Source organism: Triturus cristatus, chromosome 7, assembly GCF_964204655.1.
Source record: "Triturus cristatus chromosome 7, aTriCri1.1, whole genome shotgun sequence".
Classification (NCBI taxonomy): domain Eukaryota; kingdom Metazoa; phylum Chordata; class Amphibia; order Caudata; family Salamandridae; genus Triturus; species Triturus cristatus.
In genome coordinates this window covers 812,489,013-812,508,547 of record NC_140590.1, presented here as the reverse complement: position 1 = coordinate 812,508,547, position 19,535 = coordinate 812,489,013, and positions in this window count along the sequence as shown.

Here is a 19,535-nt window from a genome sequence, read left to right as displayed (position 1 = left end):
ACTCAAATGCAGGCTGTAAATGTCGGCCATTTCTCAATAGGCCAAAATGGGCAATCTTAATTAAAAGAAACACAAAACAACGTTACTACATCGTATTGATTATTCAGTGTTAATTCCCACTAATACCCTTATGTGTATGTATTTATCTAGCCACTTGCAACATAAGGAAGCATTAAAGCATATTATTTTAAAGCGCAAACACATAACAAATAGCACTTTAGCCACACATATTTAATTAATTTGCTCACCAACTTAGTTCACGTATTAATTAAGCCATGCAATAGCATTCCCACGTGTAATTCTTTCACTAGTAAAGTTGATTAGTCAAAACACTCAACAAAAATGAATACTTAATATTTTAGTTCTTAGTAATTTTAATTATGACATATAAAAATATAAACTGAAGTTTGAGTTTAAACAGAAAACCCTGCTCCAGCAATCCCCCCTTTGGTGATATATTATCACCACAAAAATCCAACCCAAAAATTTAGTCCCCATTTCTTAGGAGAAAGTCAAATGTCTTTTTGCATTTATACTACACTCCAGTTTCTCTTTCATCATCTCGTTTCGTTTCTAAGTACATGCTCTCTCTAAATTCTTCCAATTCTATTTCTTGTGGGTCTCTTTTTGACCTCTTTTGTCTCTTTTCAACTTTTCCTTCTATTATTTTCTTTTTATTCCTCCTATATCTACAGCATAAACACCTTAATTTAAGAATCAATGAAGCAACAATCACACATGTCAATGGAAATAATATCTTACCAAAAATGGTACTACCTATCTTAGCAATAAAATTCTCAACAGCAATCATCTTATTAGCCATTTTAGTCCAGATACTTTCAGCTTCCAGTGGTACTATTTCTTCATGCAAATCAGTAATATTTTTGATATAGACCTTTAGATCTTTGCTTTCATCAGGAATGTAAGTGCAACAATGTTGAACTTTCAGCATTCCACAGACTCCACTCTCCTTTGCCAATAGAATATCAAGGGCAAGTCGATTTTGCATTCCCATGGCGCATAAGGCAACCATCTCTGTATTTACCAATAGAAACCCTCCAGCGGTGCTTGTCGATAAGCGATCCACCACTGTTGACAGCTTCCGAATTCCATATGCATTTAATGAATTTCCCACTGCTGGAATCAAAGCTCCAAAAATATCTCCTACAATTTCCGACCAAGTTTCTCTCTTAAAGCGTGTTAGTAGATTAATCTTTTCTGCATCTTCTATTCTATCCATATGAAAAATCTTTGGAAAGACCAGGCCAACATAACATGTGCCATAACAATGGTCAGGCAACCTGTAATAAGCCTTATTCCCACAAATATAATACACTCCCGGGAAAAATGGATCTTCTCCTCCTTTGAATCCCCATCCCGTTGCAATAAAATATGTATCATGGCACTCACTAGTCCCAACAAAATAGTTATCATACTGGGATTTCCTTCTAGTAATGCATAATTTACCCTTCTGTGGTGCATCTAAAGCCAAAGTTGGTCGGGCCCCATTCTTCAACTCCTTTCCCATCTCAATGTCCCACATTGTCTCACTCATTTTATATCCTCCTGCCTTTTCACGCATGCTCATTCTCCTTTCCTCTACCATGTCTAGGAAAGCTTTTTCTTCTCCCTTCAAACTACAAGTTAAATTGTTTCTAAAAATGTAATCTAATGTTAATTCTTCTGTTTCAATAAAAATCTCACCAAAAATGTTAGCTTCTTTAGCAGGATTCAGTTTCTTATTCATAGGCAATTGCCCAAAAATGTTATCCTTATTTGACATCTCATAATCTATTTTCCCTAATAGATAAAAAATACTACTTAACACACTACATGAAACGGATGCAGGCAATTGCATACAGACGTAGCAATCCCTTACTTCCATTGTCTTTACGTATTCATACAACAATTTTGAAAAAAACATTGCTAGAAAAATCATTAATTGATCTATCCTTATGTATGTATATATTACTAATTATAGTTGTTACTACTTTCTGTGAACTCTTCTCTATATTAGTCATATTCTCAGTATGTATTCCCAAAGTGTCTATTGTAACTCTAAAAGTAACTAATAAAGCAAGAACACTCCATAGTAGCATTAATAATCCTGTACAACAGCAGCACATTTTGCACCATCTTTTTAGGAAGGTACATCTACTTTGATTATTTTCTGTGTTAGCCATCTTATTACTTTGGCAGTGTCTTTTGACTTAGCCTCTACTACTCCACTACTGAATCTCTAAAACACTAGATTATTTCAATCTATTAATTTTTAGATCTCTTCTCTTTCACTCCTCTCCAAGTGACTCCTTTAATTCACTCAATTTGGATTTTCATCACTTTTCACTTCTTCTTCAGCAACATCAAATTGTATCAGATCCTGAATATCCTGAACATCTGTCTCTTCTCCAATGTCAGTCAAGATAACTTTCAGGATTCCAACAGTTTTCTCCTCCTCAACCACTCTCCGTAAGGTCCCCTCTGGATTTCCCTGACTTTCTGCCTCTTCTTCTTCTTCAGACAGTGCCACATACGTCCATTCCGGTGACCTATACTTCTGGTTGGGTTTTCTGATTCTCTTGATCTCCTCTGGTTCTTTTGATTCCTTTTGTTTTTCACCTTTTGCTTGATTCTGACTCGACACCTCGTTCACCTGTTCAGCTTTCGATGGATTCACTCGTGTCAGCCGATATCTCAGCCTCTTTATCCTGTTGGGCCAAAGATCTCCCTTTACACTCCTTTTCTGTTTCACTTCTCTATTGTTTCTTTCTCCAATTCAAGTTCTCTTTCTCAGAACTCGACCCCCTGGTTTCTCATTCTCACTCTCATCCGATTCTGTCTCATTTGCCTCTTGTTCTTCAGCAATTTTCTCTTTTTCCACTGTCTTCTTCCCCACTGATTGAGATTTCCCTGCTACTGTCCCTCCTCGGGTCTCCGACACGCAATCTTCTTGCTGTCTACTTGTCCCTTCACCTAACTTATCAGGAATGTTCCCTACACCTCCTCGGGGGTCTTCCGCAATCTGTCCCTCTCTATCTTCTTCTGACCCTACTTCTTCAGAAGTAATCTCAGATGAATTCTCAATCTCTTCATTTGACTTCGGTGTAGTCTCCGTGGAACTGCTCTTTTCTTTTCTCTCTTTCTCTTTATTTTCTCCACTGCTTGTTGGAACTTCAGGCACTCTTACAGAATCCGAACTCTCCTCTGAGGTTCGCAATGTTCCCCTTGTAACTCTTGTAACTTCATCTGGTAAGAAAAAAGAATCACCTGACTCTCTTTCTGACTCTCTTTCCCCCCTTTCAGGATTCTATTTTCTTCTCACTGTTTCAGTGTCTGCATCATCACTGAAATCTGACTCTTCAAAATACTCTTTTCCAGTCCCATCCTTTGGATTTGGAACTCTCAGAGTATGACTTGCATGAACCCAGTTCTTCACTCCAGCACACTTCACAGCAGTCGTCGTAGTCAGAATGACTTGTCTTGGCCTTCCCCACCTTGGAACCAAGCAATTTCTTCTCCTGTGTACTTTTATTCTCACCCAGTCCCCTGGACTCAGATCATGGGCTTGCTTCTTTTCAAGTGTAGTGGCGTCTTCTCCAACCTGGTGAAACACAGAATGAACTGCGTCAGCCAGGCCTTTACAGTAATCCAAAATCATGTCATCAGTTATTGTCATCAACTTGTTGACAGGCACGAATGCATGTCTCATTGCACGTCCCATTAATATTTCATGTGGACTCAACCCTGTAGTTCTGTCTGGAGTAGATCTAATAGTCATTAGCACTAGAGGCAAGACATCAGGCCATTTCATTCCAGTGGCTAAACACATCTTACCAATTCTGTTTTTGATTGTGCCGTTCATCTGCTCAACAACGCCAGAAGCTTCTGGCCTGTATGCACAATGTAGCTTCTGCTGTATGCTCAATACTTCACAAATTAAACTCATGAGCTCATTGTAGAAGTGTCCTCCTCTATCCAACTCAATTGTCACTGGGAACCCGTACCTAGGAATCAACTCTCTTAACAGCAACTTGGCCACTGTTATTCCATCATTTCTCCTAGTCGGATATGCTTCCACCCACCTTGAGAACAAACAGACTACCACTAGAACATACCTCAATCTATTAACTTGTGGCATTTCAATGAAATCTATTTGCATTCTGGTAAAAGGACCTCCTTCTCTGCCTATTGTTCCTAGGCTCACCACTGTTTTCTTTCCAGTATTGAATTGCTGACAAATCAAACATCTTTGACAGATGCTCTCTGCAATCAGCCTGAACTTTGCATTGTACCAGGTTTGTTTAAAGTACCTAATCATAGCATCCCTCCCAAGGTGTCCCTGGCAATGATACATTCTTGCCATTGTTGACAACATAGAATTTGGCATGACTGGTCTTCCATCCCTATAGATCCAAACATGATCCTTTTCTCTTGGAGCACAACCTGCTTTAATCCAATCTCTCATTTCCTCATCTCCTGCTTCATCCTGCAACTGTTTCACCTCATCCCATGTTTCCAGTACATTAGTAAACATCACAGAACAAAAAGACATTTCCTTCTCTCTTCCCCTGTTAATCGAATGATTGTTCTTTGCACAATACTGTGCTATGTCATTTGCAAACCGATTACCAAGAGTAGCAAAATCATCTCCCTGTCCATGAGCAGCGCATTTTACAACTGCTAGTTCTTTAGGCAGCTGTATCACCTCAAGCAATTTCCCAATCACTTCAGCATTCTTTATAGGAGTTCCACTTGAAGTCAAGAAACCTCTCTGTAGCCAAAGCTGGCCAAAGTCATGAAACACTCCAAATCCGTACTGACTATCAGTCATTACAGTCACTCTCACATTCTTCCCAATCTTGCAAGCTTTTGTCAATGCCACCAATTCAGCTACTTGAGCAGATTTAACTCCTTTCAAAGATGAAGCTTCCATAACTTCTGAAACTTTACACACCGCATATGCTGCACTCAGCACACCTTCTTCTGTCCTCAGACATGATCCATCCACAAACAGCACATGATCACTCTCAGGCAGTGGCAGATCTCTTATGTCTGGTCTCGGTTTTGTACAGTAATCAAGCACATCCAAACAATCATGATCAACATCATCTCTCACACTCACATTTTCAGCATCTGGCAAGAGTGTTGCTGGATTCACATTCACACATCTCTCAAGAGTCACATTTGATGCTCCCAGAATGATTTTCTCATATTTAGTCAGCCGACTATGTGACATATATTGAGTTCTGCTTCTTGTCAAAAGAATTGCCACATCATGAGGTACGAATACCCGTACAGGATATCCCATTATTATACCCTCACTCTGTTCCAAGCTTCTGCATGTAGCAGCTACTGCTTTCAGGCAACCTGGTGAACCCACAGCTACTGGGTCAAGTGTTGATGAGAAGTACGCAACTGGCCTCCTCAAACGTCCATGTTTCTGGATTAACACTGAAAGTACACATCCATTCCTCTCACTACAGTACAGCTCAAACTCCTTCTCATAGTCTGGCATTCCCAGTGCAGGAGCCTCACACAATCTGCTCTTTAATTCTTCGAATGCTGCCATTTGTTCTGCATTCAATTCCAATGGGTCTTTTACTTCACTTTTGGTCAATTTAATCAGTGGCTTTGCTATCAGGGAAAAATTACTTATCCACTGACGACAATAACCCACCATCCCCAGAAACATTCTTATTTCTCTCTGGGTCATTGGGGCTCTCATTCCTCTGATAATTTTGATCCTGTCATTGGTCACTTTTCTCAGACCTTTCTCAATATTGTGTCCAAGATAATGTACCTCTTTCTTGCAAAACTGCAATTTGGCTGGAGATACCTTTAATCCTCCATCTGCCAGATGATTCAGTAAAGCTATGGTATCTACTTCACAAGCTTCACGTGTCTTTGATGCCACCAGTAGGTCATCAATATACTGTACTAATACTGAGCTTTCAGGCATGATCAGACTTTCCAATGATTTCTTCAGCAACTGATTGAATATTGAAGGACTCTCTGTATACCCCTGTGGGATACGGCACCATGCCAAAATACGCTGTCCAAACCGAAATGCAAAAATCGGCTGGCTGTCATGATGCAATGGAATTGAAAAGAAAGCATGGCACAAATCAATTACCGTGTACCATTCAGCATCATGAGGAATCTGATACAAAATCAATGATGGATTTGGCACAATGGGACAGCATGATACCACAATTTTGTTAACTTTTCTCAAATCTTGCACAATCCTGAACTTCCCATTAGGTTTCTTCAGTCCCATTATTGGTGACTTACATGGGCTACTCAATAACTCTCTCAAAACACCCTGCTGAATCATCTTGTCAATTATAGGTGTTATTCCCTCAATTATCTCTGGTGTCAATCTGTACTGTGGGATATTAGGGTAAGTGATTCCCTCTTTCACTGTAATCTTTACTGGATCTACATTATTCATCAATCCCACATCTTCTCCAGTAAAATCCCAAACTGCTGCCTTTACTGTGTTTCTCAACACTTGAGGCAAATCATCTGGATTAAATACAGCATATGTTCCAACAATCTCAGTTTCTCTATTATCTAGAGTCATCCTATATAAGACATCCTCATCCGGTGTCTCAAAAGCTATTCCATCCGGAGTACAAAAAATTGTGCAATTCATTTTACACAATAAGTCCCTACCTAACAAGTTCACTGGACTAGTGTCGCACACCACAAATTGGTGCATATCTGAAAATTTCCCTATCCTTACCCTAACTGGTTCAGTAAGACGAGTCTTAATCTGTGTATTAGACACACCAACCACTTGGATTGCTTCGTCTGAGAGAGGAAGATTTCTTATATCTGCTGATCTGACAGTTGATCTTGTCGCTCCTGTGTCTACTAAAAAAGTGACACTTTCCCCATTTATTTTCCCATCTACAAATGGTCCTGCCTGGTCTATTTCTAGAGTTGCTCCAAGTATGCACTCTTCCTCCTCTCTTCGGCACCGTCAGTAGTCCCCTTCAGACTTACTCCCCTCATTCTTTAACCAGTATTGTTGTACTGGATTAGTACGTCTCGGTTTGTTTACCTGTTCATCATTGTAGAATCCTGAGTCCTGGTTATATTTCCGGGACCCTCTATTCTGTGGCAAGGGCGGTTTTGGCTCTTGATTCTGCTGCTTGACAACCTTCTGCTGTTGCTGCTGATGATTACACCCCTCGTTCTGCACCTGTTGATTCAAGGATTTATTCTCATTACTCACTAATGGTGGATTCGTACACTCGGATTTCCAGTGCCCCAATTGTCCACAGTTGTGGCACGGGAATTTCTTCTTCGCCTCTTCTAAGTTCCCCTTTCCTTTTCCTGTACCATATCTGGGCCTATTTCCTGGATTATTTGCTTGTTCAACCATCTGTGCTTCTTGTCTTTCTGCAACCTTCACCTGTGACCACATCGCTTTCTCCTTCAGCTTTCTTTGTTTTGCCTCAATTTCATCACTGAAGTACTTCGCATGTCTCAAGATTTCATCAATCTTCTTACTCTGCCAATCAACTGTGTGCTCACGTATCATTTCACTTATTTCAGGTCTCAAGCCATATACAAATCTGTATACAAAATGACTCAAATCCTTATCACCCAGATGTTCATCTCCACTGAACTGTTTAAAAGCCAGTATCAGCCTTTCATAAAAAGCATGAACTGATTCTTTTGCTTCCTGATGTGTTCGATCTATCTTAACCCAGTCTGTCTCTTTAGGGGGTACCTTATTCTTCAGGAACACAATAACCTGCTCGTATTTTTTCATAACCTCCGGGTCTGGAGCTCCTGTTTTCTGATCTCTCGGGTATTCCTTAGCAGGCCAATCTACAACTATTTTACACTCTGCCCACAAGTCTGCTGGAACAATTATATCAAACAGACTATTCAGGTCAATCCACAGCACTTTTGACAATTTCACAAACCTATCTACCTGCCTATACCACTCGACAGGCTTCTCTCTCAGTCAAGGGAAATCATTCGTAAATGACAAAATATCCTGTCTAGTCCATGGGACATGTACATATCCTCCTCCAGGATTCTCTCTCATAGGATAGGCATCCACTGTTTTTTCCTTTTCTCTCATAGGAAATGCTGAGTAAGTCCTGTCCACTGAATCTTCTCTTTTCTTGTACCATCTATCCTTCCACTTTTCCACATCACCCCATTTTCGCAATAAAGAAATCATTTCCTTAATCTGCCCTGTTCTGCCAACATCATTTAGATTCTCGATGTCTTTATCAGAAACATCCACTCTATAAGGCTTCTGTAAAGCTTTCACCTTGTCCATGTCAACTCCCATTTCATTCGCTATTCCTTTTAACCTGTCATGTGTACTCTTAGCCCTCCAGGTGATACTCTTGCACTTAAATAACAACTCACCATCATGATGATTTTTCAACATTTCTGTAGGAATTGTTCCTGCTATGAGTTCCTCCAATTCTATGCGCAACCTTGCTACACCAATTGCCTGTGAATCTTTATCCTTCTTTTGAAGAACTTTCAACCAATCAGTCAAATCCTCAGCCGTTATTTCTGTAGACTTTTTCACTGTACTCACTTTTTCTGCCATCCTCTGTGGTTCCTAAATTGATCCTCCCAAACAACCAGTATTCAATCCTGAATTAGGCTGTACATCTGACTCTTCACCACATGTGTCATGTCTCAACTGTCTCAAATGATTTTCTCCCGTCCTTATTCCTGACTCTCCCGGAGAACCAACCAAACCATTTCCTACATATGGAACTGTCAAACCATTTTCACCCATTCTTTGCTTATCAAAAATAGGCATAACCGGACCTATGGTTACAGGTACTGTAACAGCTTCTAGATTCTTTGTCTATTCCCTAATCTTCTCTGTCAACTCGGATGTGGTTCTTGCTAATTCTCTTGTTTTCTCATCCCCGATTGCATTCTCTCTCTCTCGCTCTCTCTCTCTTTCCCTTTCCGCGAAAGAGCTACCACCTTTCAAATCAGGTGTCGCAACTTCTGTTTTAATAATTTGCAAAGTATCTCTTATTGGAGTAGCAACTGGTGTTCTCACTTCTGGTTCTGGTCTATATGGAGGTGGTCTCTTGTAAATCATGTCATCCAAGACTTCATCCTCATAATCATTAGCCCTATACCTCCTTAATTCTGCATCATGTACCTTTTCCGTACCTTTCCTCCCTTCTGCTTCCTCAACAGTTCTCATCGGATACAGTCCCTCTGACATACTAGCATCTCACCATCTCCTCATTCAATCATGATGAGTTTCACGATCATATTTCCTCCCAAAAATGTACCTATAATTACCTCCACTCCTCTGCTTTTCTCGCTCATGCACCTCATCTGCAGGGTTTTTGTGAAATAAAACCTGCTCCAATTGAACCCTCAGTAACATTTATTAACAGTGTGCGAAGTTGATAAAAGCGATTCAGGATTTCTTTAAAAAGGATAAACCGATAGTTACTAGAGAGGGAATTCCTGTACCTCCTGCAAGATCGCCTGCTTCTTTTATGATGTTAGAGCGTGGGTATCATACATGTACATGGTTGGAGAACTGGGTAAAATACACAAAAGATGATGGAGTTTTAGCCTTCCCAGAACATGGTACTTTTAATGTGAGAATTTTGGAGAATTTGTGATGACAAATTAATTTGTTGAAACCGGATCCTAGACCTATGTAGTATGAGGCGCTTAAAGAATGGGAACATGAGGCATACAGAAGGGAGAGAGATTGGAATGGAATGAAATATAGAAATGCAATGAGCTGGTATTCAGAGGCTAAATGGGATGCTCAGATGAAAAGATGGAGGAGAGATGTAATCATAGATGGATTATACCCAGTAATGGTTGCTGAGGATCAGACTGGTGTAAAGTGTAAAGAGAAGAAGAAAAATGGAGCGATTTCAGAACTAGATATGGATCCGAACAAAATTGATGATGAGTTATTAGAAGAGATGTTATTGAAAAGACCTCCACCGTATAAGGAAAGTCCGGATGGGATTACTGCAAGTGCACCATCAATTGAAATAGAAGCTTCCCAAGTTCCACAGGTTTCACAAGTTCCATTAGTTATACAGCCTTCACAGGTCACTCAAGTATTACAGGGAAAAGAGATTGAGATGCTAAATAGAGCAAAAGAAGAGTTGACTCAGAAAATTAACGGATGTGCCTAAATGCAGAAGTGTTGTCAGTTCCAGTGACAATTGGTCCTATAGATCCATTGTATAGTGAGGGTCAGAATATTTCAGGAGTGCATGCATTGATGGTTCCAGTGAATGGTGTTAGGAATGTTAATGGATCAGAGACAAATGAGATGGGTACGCCATTGATTGATCTTCCAATAAATGTCAAATATGACTGAAACACCAAAAATTAGTATACATATAGATCCTAGAAAATTATTGTAGAATGGGCGAGAAACAATTTTGATATCAGGAGGATCAGGTTCAGAGGGACCTTCGCCAGAGGAGTTGGATGAATGGATAAGAGGAATGGGATCTCATAAATCCACACCGAGTATAGATTTAGGTAGATTGAGAAGAAATTATTATTGGTACAATTAGTCCTGAGAGATTAAGTATCAGGATGAAGAGTTGTTATTCGTGTGTAAGAATATTACAATGAAAGTGAAAAATTTGCTAGGAAGTTGGCAGAAGCTGCACAAGAATATGGAGTGGATATTGAATAATCTAAATCTTTGCAAAAACATATAGGTTGGATTTTAGTGATAAGGATCTGGAGAGTTTGAATGCATCTGGTAAAAGATTACAAATAAAAGAGTTGATAAATATTCTGAAAAGGTGGGGTGATTTAGAATGATGGAAAGGTAGATGGGAGAAAAAGAAAAAAGAAATGGTTGCAAGTAAGGGTGAGACTTCACCTCCTTTGCTTCTGTTAAGGGAGACAGAGTCTGCTGAAATGATATATCCAATGAGAGAAGTTACAGGTGGTGGATATGTTCACATACCTTGGTCAAGACAGGATATATTGTCTTTTACAAATGAATTTCCCAGGTTGAGAGAAAAGCCTGTTGAATGGTACAAACCGGTAGAGAGATTTGTAAAGGTTTCAAAGGTCTTGTTAAAAGATTTGGATGGTCTGTTTGATATTGTGGTTCCAGCTGATTTATGGACTGAGCGCAAGATCGCAGTTGAGTGGCCAAAAGAAGAATATCCTAGAGATGTTAAACCTGGAGCACCATCAGAAGAAGTGATGAAGAAATATAATCAAGTGATTACTTATTTGAAGACTAAGATTTCCCCAAAAGAAACGGATTGGGTTAAAATTAATAGGACGACACAGGAGTGGAAAGAATCAGTACATGCTTTTTATGAAAGACTTTTACAAGTGTTTAAACAGTATAGTGGTTTTGAAAGTATAAATGACAAGGACATGGAACGTTTTGTTTATAAGTTTGTGTTTGATTTAAAACCGGAAATTAGTAATATGATTCAGCAGCATTTGATTGGTTGGCAGAATAAGATAGTGGACGAAATTCTGAGAAATGCAAAGTGCTGTAGTGATGATATTGAATCGAGGCATAAACAAATTGAAAGAGAAAATGATGTGAGCACAAGTGAAAGTGGCACATCAGAAAAATGGGAATTTTGTTGATGGGCAGCAAACAGGTTTTCAGATGAAAGGGCAGAATCAGAATTTTCAAAATAGTCAGGTACCTATGAATATTGTATGGAATGGTGGTGTTCAAGTGCAATTTCTGGGAAAAGGTGGAGGTAAGAATAATTTAGAAGAGATGAAAAAGAAATATCCATGTCATGGATGCGGCAGGTCAGGACATGCGAAGAATGAGTGTAAGTCCTTGTTAGGAAATAATGGAATGGTTAAACATTTCAATCCACAAATGCAGAACGAGGTGGTTGTGAATCACCAACAACTGCAGCAGCAACAGGTAGTTACACCACAGGTACAACAGGTACAAGTGCCTCAAGCTCCTATGCCAAATAATGTGAATACTCAGGTACAGAGATACAGTGCGGATGCTGATTTTCACATGGGTGAACAAGTTGGTAAGAATCAAAATGTGCAAAATGTTTCACAATATTGGTTGCAGTGTCCTGAGAGTGATTCAGATTCATCTCAATGACAGTGCCTGAGGGGGGAGTAAGAGTGCGTGCTTGGCGCATCTCTAGTGGTAGATCAGTCCGGTCCTTTTGTGGATGGGAAAGTAGAAGGTAATGATATTACATTCCTTGTGGACACTGGTGCTACCTGTTCTACTGTAAGAGCAGCAGAAATTCCGAACCTACCCCTCTCTGAGAAACTATCCAAGTCGTAGGAGTCTCAAATAAGTATATGAAGACTCCAATGACCAAACCAATTGAGGTTCATATTGGAAAGCTCAGAGATTTACATCAGTTTGTGGTGTGTGACACAAGTCCGGTGAACCTTTTAGGTAGAGACTCACTGTGTAAAATGAATTGCACCATCTATTGTACACCTGAAGGTATTGCTTTTCAAACGCCAGATGAGGATGTTGCTTTCAAAGTGATGTTAGCAAAGTAAGGGGCAAAGGGGAATGATTTGTTTCCTTTACTTACAGCAAATGATTTGCCTGTTGAATTAAGAGACACAGTGACAGTTGATGTGGGGGATTTCTCAGGGAAAGACATCGGATTGATGAAGGGTGTTGATCCTATCCAAATAAGGGTCAAACAGGGTACAGAATTTCCCAAAACACCACAGTATAAAATGAGTCCTTCGATTATTGAGGGAGTTACTCCTGTAATTGAGCAAATGATTGAGCAGGGTATTCCGAGAGAAATAGTAGGGAGTCCTTGTAATTCAACTATTATGGGAATTAAGAAACCGAGTGGTAAGTATAGGATTGTGCAAGATTTGAGGAAGATTAATAAGATTGTGGTACCTTGTTGTCCGATAGTGCCAAATCCAGCAGTAATTCTTTACCAAATTCCCTATGATGCAGAATGGTTCACAGTGATTGATTTGTGCCAAGCATTTTTATCGATATCCCTGCATCCGGATAGCCAATATATTTTTGCTTTCCGGTTCGGAGACCGTGTTTTGGCATGGTGCCGAGTTCCTCAAGGGTATACAGAGAGTCCTTCGATTTTTTATCAGATTCTGGAAAAGTGTATGGAGGCATTGGTTATGGCAGAAGACTCAGTATTGGTACTTTATATAGATGACCTATTGGTGGCTTCGAAAACACGAGAAGCATGTGTGATAGATACGATTGCTTTACTGAACCATTTGGCAGTAGGTGGGCATAAAGTGTCACCAGCAAAATTGCAGTTTTGTCAAAAAGAAGTTCAATGGCTGGGACACAAAATTGAAAAAGGAGTCAGGAAAGTATCACAATATCGAATAACTGTGATCTTGCAAATGGGTTCTCCCAGAACACAGAAAGAAATTAGAATGTTTCTGGGTATGGTTGGATACAGTAGACAATGGATTAGTGGTTTTTCACTGATTTCCAAGCCATTACAGAAACTGACTCACAAAGATGTAGTCGATCTAATCCAATTGGATGAAGAAAGCATGAAGGCTTTTGTTGAGTTGCGAAATAGCTTTTGTCAAGCACCTGCATTGGGTATGCCAGATTATGGTAAAGAATTTGCATTGTTCTGTTGTGAAAGAGATGGGTGTGCACTTTCAGTCTTGACACAGACACATGGAATGGCACATCGTCCAGTGGCATATTTTTCTGCTACTTTGGACTCAGTGGCTGCAGTGTTGCCAGATTGTTTGAAAGCAGTGGCTGCTACTTGTGTGAGTCTAGAGCAGAATGAATCAATTGTGATGGGACATCGAGTGATAGTGTATGTACCACATTCTGTTGAAACTTTGTTAACACGAACAAGCACATTACGAGTAGTCGGTTGACTAAATATGAGAGAGTGATTTTGGGTGCTGAAAATGTAACCGTAACAAGATGTACGACACTGAATCCAGCAACATTTTTGCCAAGTTCGAGTTGTGAAGAGGTAAAGGATGAAGCAGAACATGATTGTTTGGATGTGACAGAGTTGTGTACAAAACCAAGGCCTGACATAAATGATGTACCTGTGTCAGAGTCAGATTGTGTGATGTTTGTAGATGGTTCTTGTCTGAGAGATGTGAAAGGTGTTTTGTGAGCTTCATATGCTGTATGCACAGTGGCCAAGGTTCGTGAAGCATCTTGTCTAAAAGGGATAAATTCAGCCCAAATTTCTGAGTTGGTCGCTTTGAACAGGGCATGTATAATTGGGAAAAATTTGAGAGTAACCATATTTACGGATACTCAATATGGTTTTGGGGTGGTGCATGATTTTGGTAAATTGTGGATGCAACATGGATTTCTGACTTCTTCAGGATTCTGAATTAGAAATAGTAAAGATTTGAAAGATTTGCTGAATGCATTACAATTGTCAAAAGAGATTGCAGTGGTCAAATGTCCAGCACATAAATCAGGAAATGATTATGTGACCAGTGGGAACAGATACGCAGACCAAGTGGCTCGTTTCTGTGCACAAAATACAGTTTTTGATTAATAAAGGAACAGAGAAATAGAATACAAATTGTCACTTGATATTCTCTACTGTTGACACATGGGATGAAATTAGACAGTTACAGGAAGAAGCACGTGAGGAAGAGAAAGAACTTTGGATAAAATCAGGTTATACAAAGAGACCTGAAGATGAAATATAGGTGTATGTTGATGATAGGCCAGTGATGCCAGACTGTTTATTTTCACAGATGGCAAGGATGTACCATGGAATAACTCATGTGGGAAGAGATGCTATGATTAGACTTTTTAAACAGATATGGTACAATCCTAAGTTTAGGGTTATTGCAGAGAGTCTGTGCCAGAGGTGTGTAGTGTGTCAGCAGCAAAATCCAGGTAGAAAGACTGTTGTTAGTTGGGGACACATTAGAAAAGCAGCAGGACTTTTTACGAGGTTACAAGCAGATTTTATTGAACTCCCTCCTTGTAATGGACTGAAATATGTGTTGGTTGTGGTTTGTTTGTTTTCTCGTTGGGTAGGAGCACATCCAACATGAAGAAATTATAGTCTAACAGTTGCTAAATTGCTTATGAGAGAGATCATTCCTAGATTTGGGTTTCCAGTCTCTTTAGAAAAGAATAGAGGTACACATTTTAATAATGAAATAATTAGAATGATTTGTGCAGCATTGCAAATTGAACTAAATCTGCATTGTGCCTATCGGCCAGAACCCTCAGGCGTGGTCGAGCAAATTAATGGCACTATCAAATCCAGACTGTCAAAGGTGTGTGCATCCACAACACTGAAATGGCCAGACGCTTTACCCCTGGTATTGATGAGTCTGAGAAGCATTCCTGATAAAAAGACTGGATTATCACCACATGAGGTTATAATGGGGAGAGCAATGAGACAGCTGATTGTACCAACAAATCAACTAATGAATATTACAGATGATCTAGTGCTTGATTCTTGCAAAGGTTTGGCTGATGTGGTGCGTTCTGTGCCTCATCAGGTTGGAGTAATTGCAACCACAACACAGCAGGAGCAAGCACATGATTTAAGTCCAGGTGAGTGGATCCTGGTGAAGAAGAATGTCATGTCTGGAACCTAGGTGGCATGGCCCTTACCAGGTAATACTGGTAACGACAACAGCAGTGAAGTGTGGTGGCTTGCCGAATTGGATACACGCAAGTCATACAAGAAGAGTCTCAAGTCCACTTGAAAGACAAGAAGAAGAGCAGCAACTGGTGGAGAAATGAGAAGAGCCGGAAGCTGTAGAATGCGAAGCCATAGAGTCTGAAGTTACAGATTCTGAAGTTGTTGAACACGTGGTTGAGCAGGGAAAGAGTTGAATAAAGTGGGCACCAGCTACTGGGTCGCGTAAGACTGCTGTTGAAGGTGAAAATGGAGAAGTGTTCAGTGAAAACAAAGAGCAAGTGCAACAGAAAAAGGGCTGAGTAAGAGAACTTGCGAACTTGACACTGAAGCAGAAGAAGCAGTGCAAATTAAAAAAGCAGGAAAGGGTGATGTGTGGCCTAAAGGAGTGAAAAGACTGAAATACACTCTGAAACAAAAATCAACAGACACGATAATAGAAGTACCATATCAGACTGAGCTAAGTGAATCAAAAGAAGAATCAGTTCGTAAGACAAAAAGAGTAAGGGTTCCAAACAAGAAATACACAGCTCCAGAACGGACATATGTGGTGTTGGAAGAAATTGAACACACAAATCAGATCAAAGAAAACACTGGTACTGAACAAAGTGAAGGAAACGGTTTTGAAACACCTTAAAGAACTGTGTAAATTAAAGTGCAGAAATTTGAGAAATTCATTGAAAGAATTGCAGAGAATCAGAACAAAGATCTGAAGAAGTAAATATAAAGAAAGAAAAAAGAAAAGAGAAAAGGAGGGGGTACGGAAGAAAGGCATAAAGTGTGAGAATACACTACTTTGGATAGATCTTATAGATTATTTTTTTTAGTTTTCCTTAGTTTTTATAATTTTTTTATTTTTAGAATTGATACACATTTTTCTCTAGAAATGGCAAATATAGCAGAGACTGGACATCAAAATCGTAGTTTTAAATGTAAATATATTAATGCTTGCGTATTTAGTATTTTACTATTAATGTTGATGTGGATAGCACTAATTGTCGTATTTCCTGTCTGAATGGTAGCTAATCACAATAATAATACTAATGGTGTGATGAGGGAAAAAGTAGATTCTAAAAGTCTTAAAGAAGACTCACATATTAATATAGAAAAGATGAAAGATGACAGCATCTATCATCATGATAGATCTATTAATGAGTTTTTGTTAAATGTCTTTACTAAATTGTAGTATGAATATGTCAACACAATAGCTGCGAGAGATTGTTATGTGTGCATGCAATTTCCGTCATCTGTCTCAGAGGGCGTGACCTATCACCACCTACCTTGAACATATGGAGTGTCGTGTAGTGTGCTGACTAGTCTATTTTACAAGAAGAGTAGCCTACAATATTACTACTCTAACATGGATTTAGTATTTTCAGAAATTCCCATTAGAAAGAACATGAATAGAATATATAGTGCTAGAAATGCAGAATGTATGGTAGAATGTTTTCATACTACACAGAAAATAGATACAGTATATGCACATAGATATAACCTCACTTGTAGTTTAATGTTTGAAGAAATATAATTCATTAACATGGTAGAAGATAGAAGGCAAGATTTACAGAGAAAAGCTGCTGAGCAAAAGTCTCATGTACCTCCAAGTGCTTTCAGAGAAGGAGATTATAAGAAAGGCTAGACTTACGCTGCCATGACCCTAGACTGGTGTCATAGAGGGAAGCTTTGTTTTCTTAGACAAAAGACTGAATATAATAATGATTTAATTGCTTCTAGTGAATGTGATCATACCTTTCTAATTACGGGAGGATGTGGACTAAAAGGAGGGACTCATCCTGTTTTCCCGGGAATCTATTATGTGTGTGGAAAGAATGCCTATTATAGGTTGCCTGCACATTGGTATGGGTGTTGTTATATGGGTATTGTTTTTCCAAAGGTTTATCATTTGGATAAGAATGATAGAATCAATTAAATAAAGAATGGATTAATACGTGATAAAAGAGGAGCGGTTCTTCTGAAATAGTGGGAGATATTTTTGGAGCATTGATACCTTCAGTTGAAGTTATTCTGAATTCACATAAAATTAGAAAATTGTACACAGTGGTTGATCGTTTATAAACAGATACTGCTGGTGGGTTTTTGATGATTGATCCTGAGATGGTTGCGATTATATCTATGGTTTTACAAAATCGACTTGCCCTTGATGTGTTATTGGCTAAAGAGGGTGGAGTCTGCAATATGTTGAAAATACAAACAATGTTGCACTTATATCCCTGACAAGAGAAAGAGTCTTGAGGGGTATCTTAAGAATATTACAAATCTTTATCAAGATTTAGCTGAATTGAAGGTTGACGGTGCTTGGAATAAACTTGGTAAGAGTGTAGCTGCAAGAGAGATACGTCTGATAATAAAAGAAGGACAAGAAAGAGAAAGAGAGATGAGATAGAATTAGAGAATATGAAAGGAAATTATAATGAAGTCATGAAAGACTTAGATGTAATAATGATAAAACGAGAGAGAACAACTGTTTTTTTTAATAGTTATAATTTGTATTAGTGGGTATTTTGGTGATGGCTCAAAAAGCCATCAAAGGGGGGAATGATGGCGGAGGAGCCTAGCGCGCATCCAAGATGGTCGCGTGAGCACAGGGCTCCCCGGACCCTCGCTGCTCCTCGGAATTTATCCTGACTCTATCCTGACTTGGTTGATGGAATCTGGGAGACGAATGCTGGCTGAACACTAAACTCCTTTCGGAAATCAAATCGGACCTGGCAATCCGGAGTTATGGCGGTTTGAACTTTTGAGGCCCACCCGACGGCTGTGCCTGATGCGAGGGTGATCTGTGGAGCCGGGGCGTAGTTGAACAACAACGGCAGCGGGGCTGTGCCAGTGGCCGTCACATCACTTTCGGTTTCACTTTTGGTCTTTGAGGGGCTGGACTGTGGACTTGCTTGGTGCGACTGGGCTTTCATTTTGCCTTCGTTTGCTGCCAGTGGCTTCGTCTGCTGCCAGTGTGCTTATTGACGGTGGTCCCTTCGCTCCGCCATATTGCGGCCTGTGGTGCGACACGCGTCTGCCTGGCCTGTGCCACCTCGACGCTTCCTCGGTGGTCCCCTTCGGCGATCGAGGTTCTCATGGGAGGCAAGGGAGACCCCGAGAGGCGTAAGACCAAAACATCCCTACGTGGGGGACCGGTCCAGACGAACAACATGGACCGCTACACTCACGGTAAAGGATCCCCCGGGACGGCCAATGTCCCTCCGGAGGACACCAGTGGTGGCCCGTCCGTTTCTCCGGATCTGTCTCTGCAGGACATCATGGGCGCCATTAAGGGCATCAGAGAGACCATCGCTACGCAGTACGAGGCCTTGGCCCGTAAAATCGACACGGTGGCCATTGACATTACGCTAATCCGGGCGGATCTCTCTAAGACCAACGAGAGGGTTCAATCGCGGGATGTGCGGACGTCCTCCCTTGGTACGGACGTGTCGGACCTGCAGGCCACTCTCGGCGATCTCAAGTCGGCCAATGATCTGATGGCCCGGCGGCTGGAAGACTTCGAGGGACGGGCCCGCCGCAATAACATCCGCGTCATAGGTGTTCCGGAGACCTCCGATAACCGCCCGGTTGATCTCCTGGTCGAGGAGCTCATCCTCGAACATCTTGCTCCCGCTGGCCTGAGTAAGTTTTTCGCTGTGGAGCGGGCCCATCGAGTCCCGGGTGGCCGGCCACGACCGGGTGCCCCCCAGAGGCCTATCGTTGCGAGACTTTTCCACTACAGAGACCGAGACGCGATTCTGCAGGCCTCACGGGTCCATGGCCCGGTCCGACATGAGAACTCGTCCATTAACTTTTTCCCGGACTTCACCCAACTTGTCCAGAAACAGCGGATGGGCTTCCAGGGGGTGAAGCGGCGTCTCCGGGACCTCGGTCTCAAGTACTCTATGCTTTATC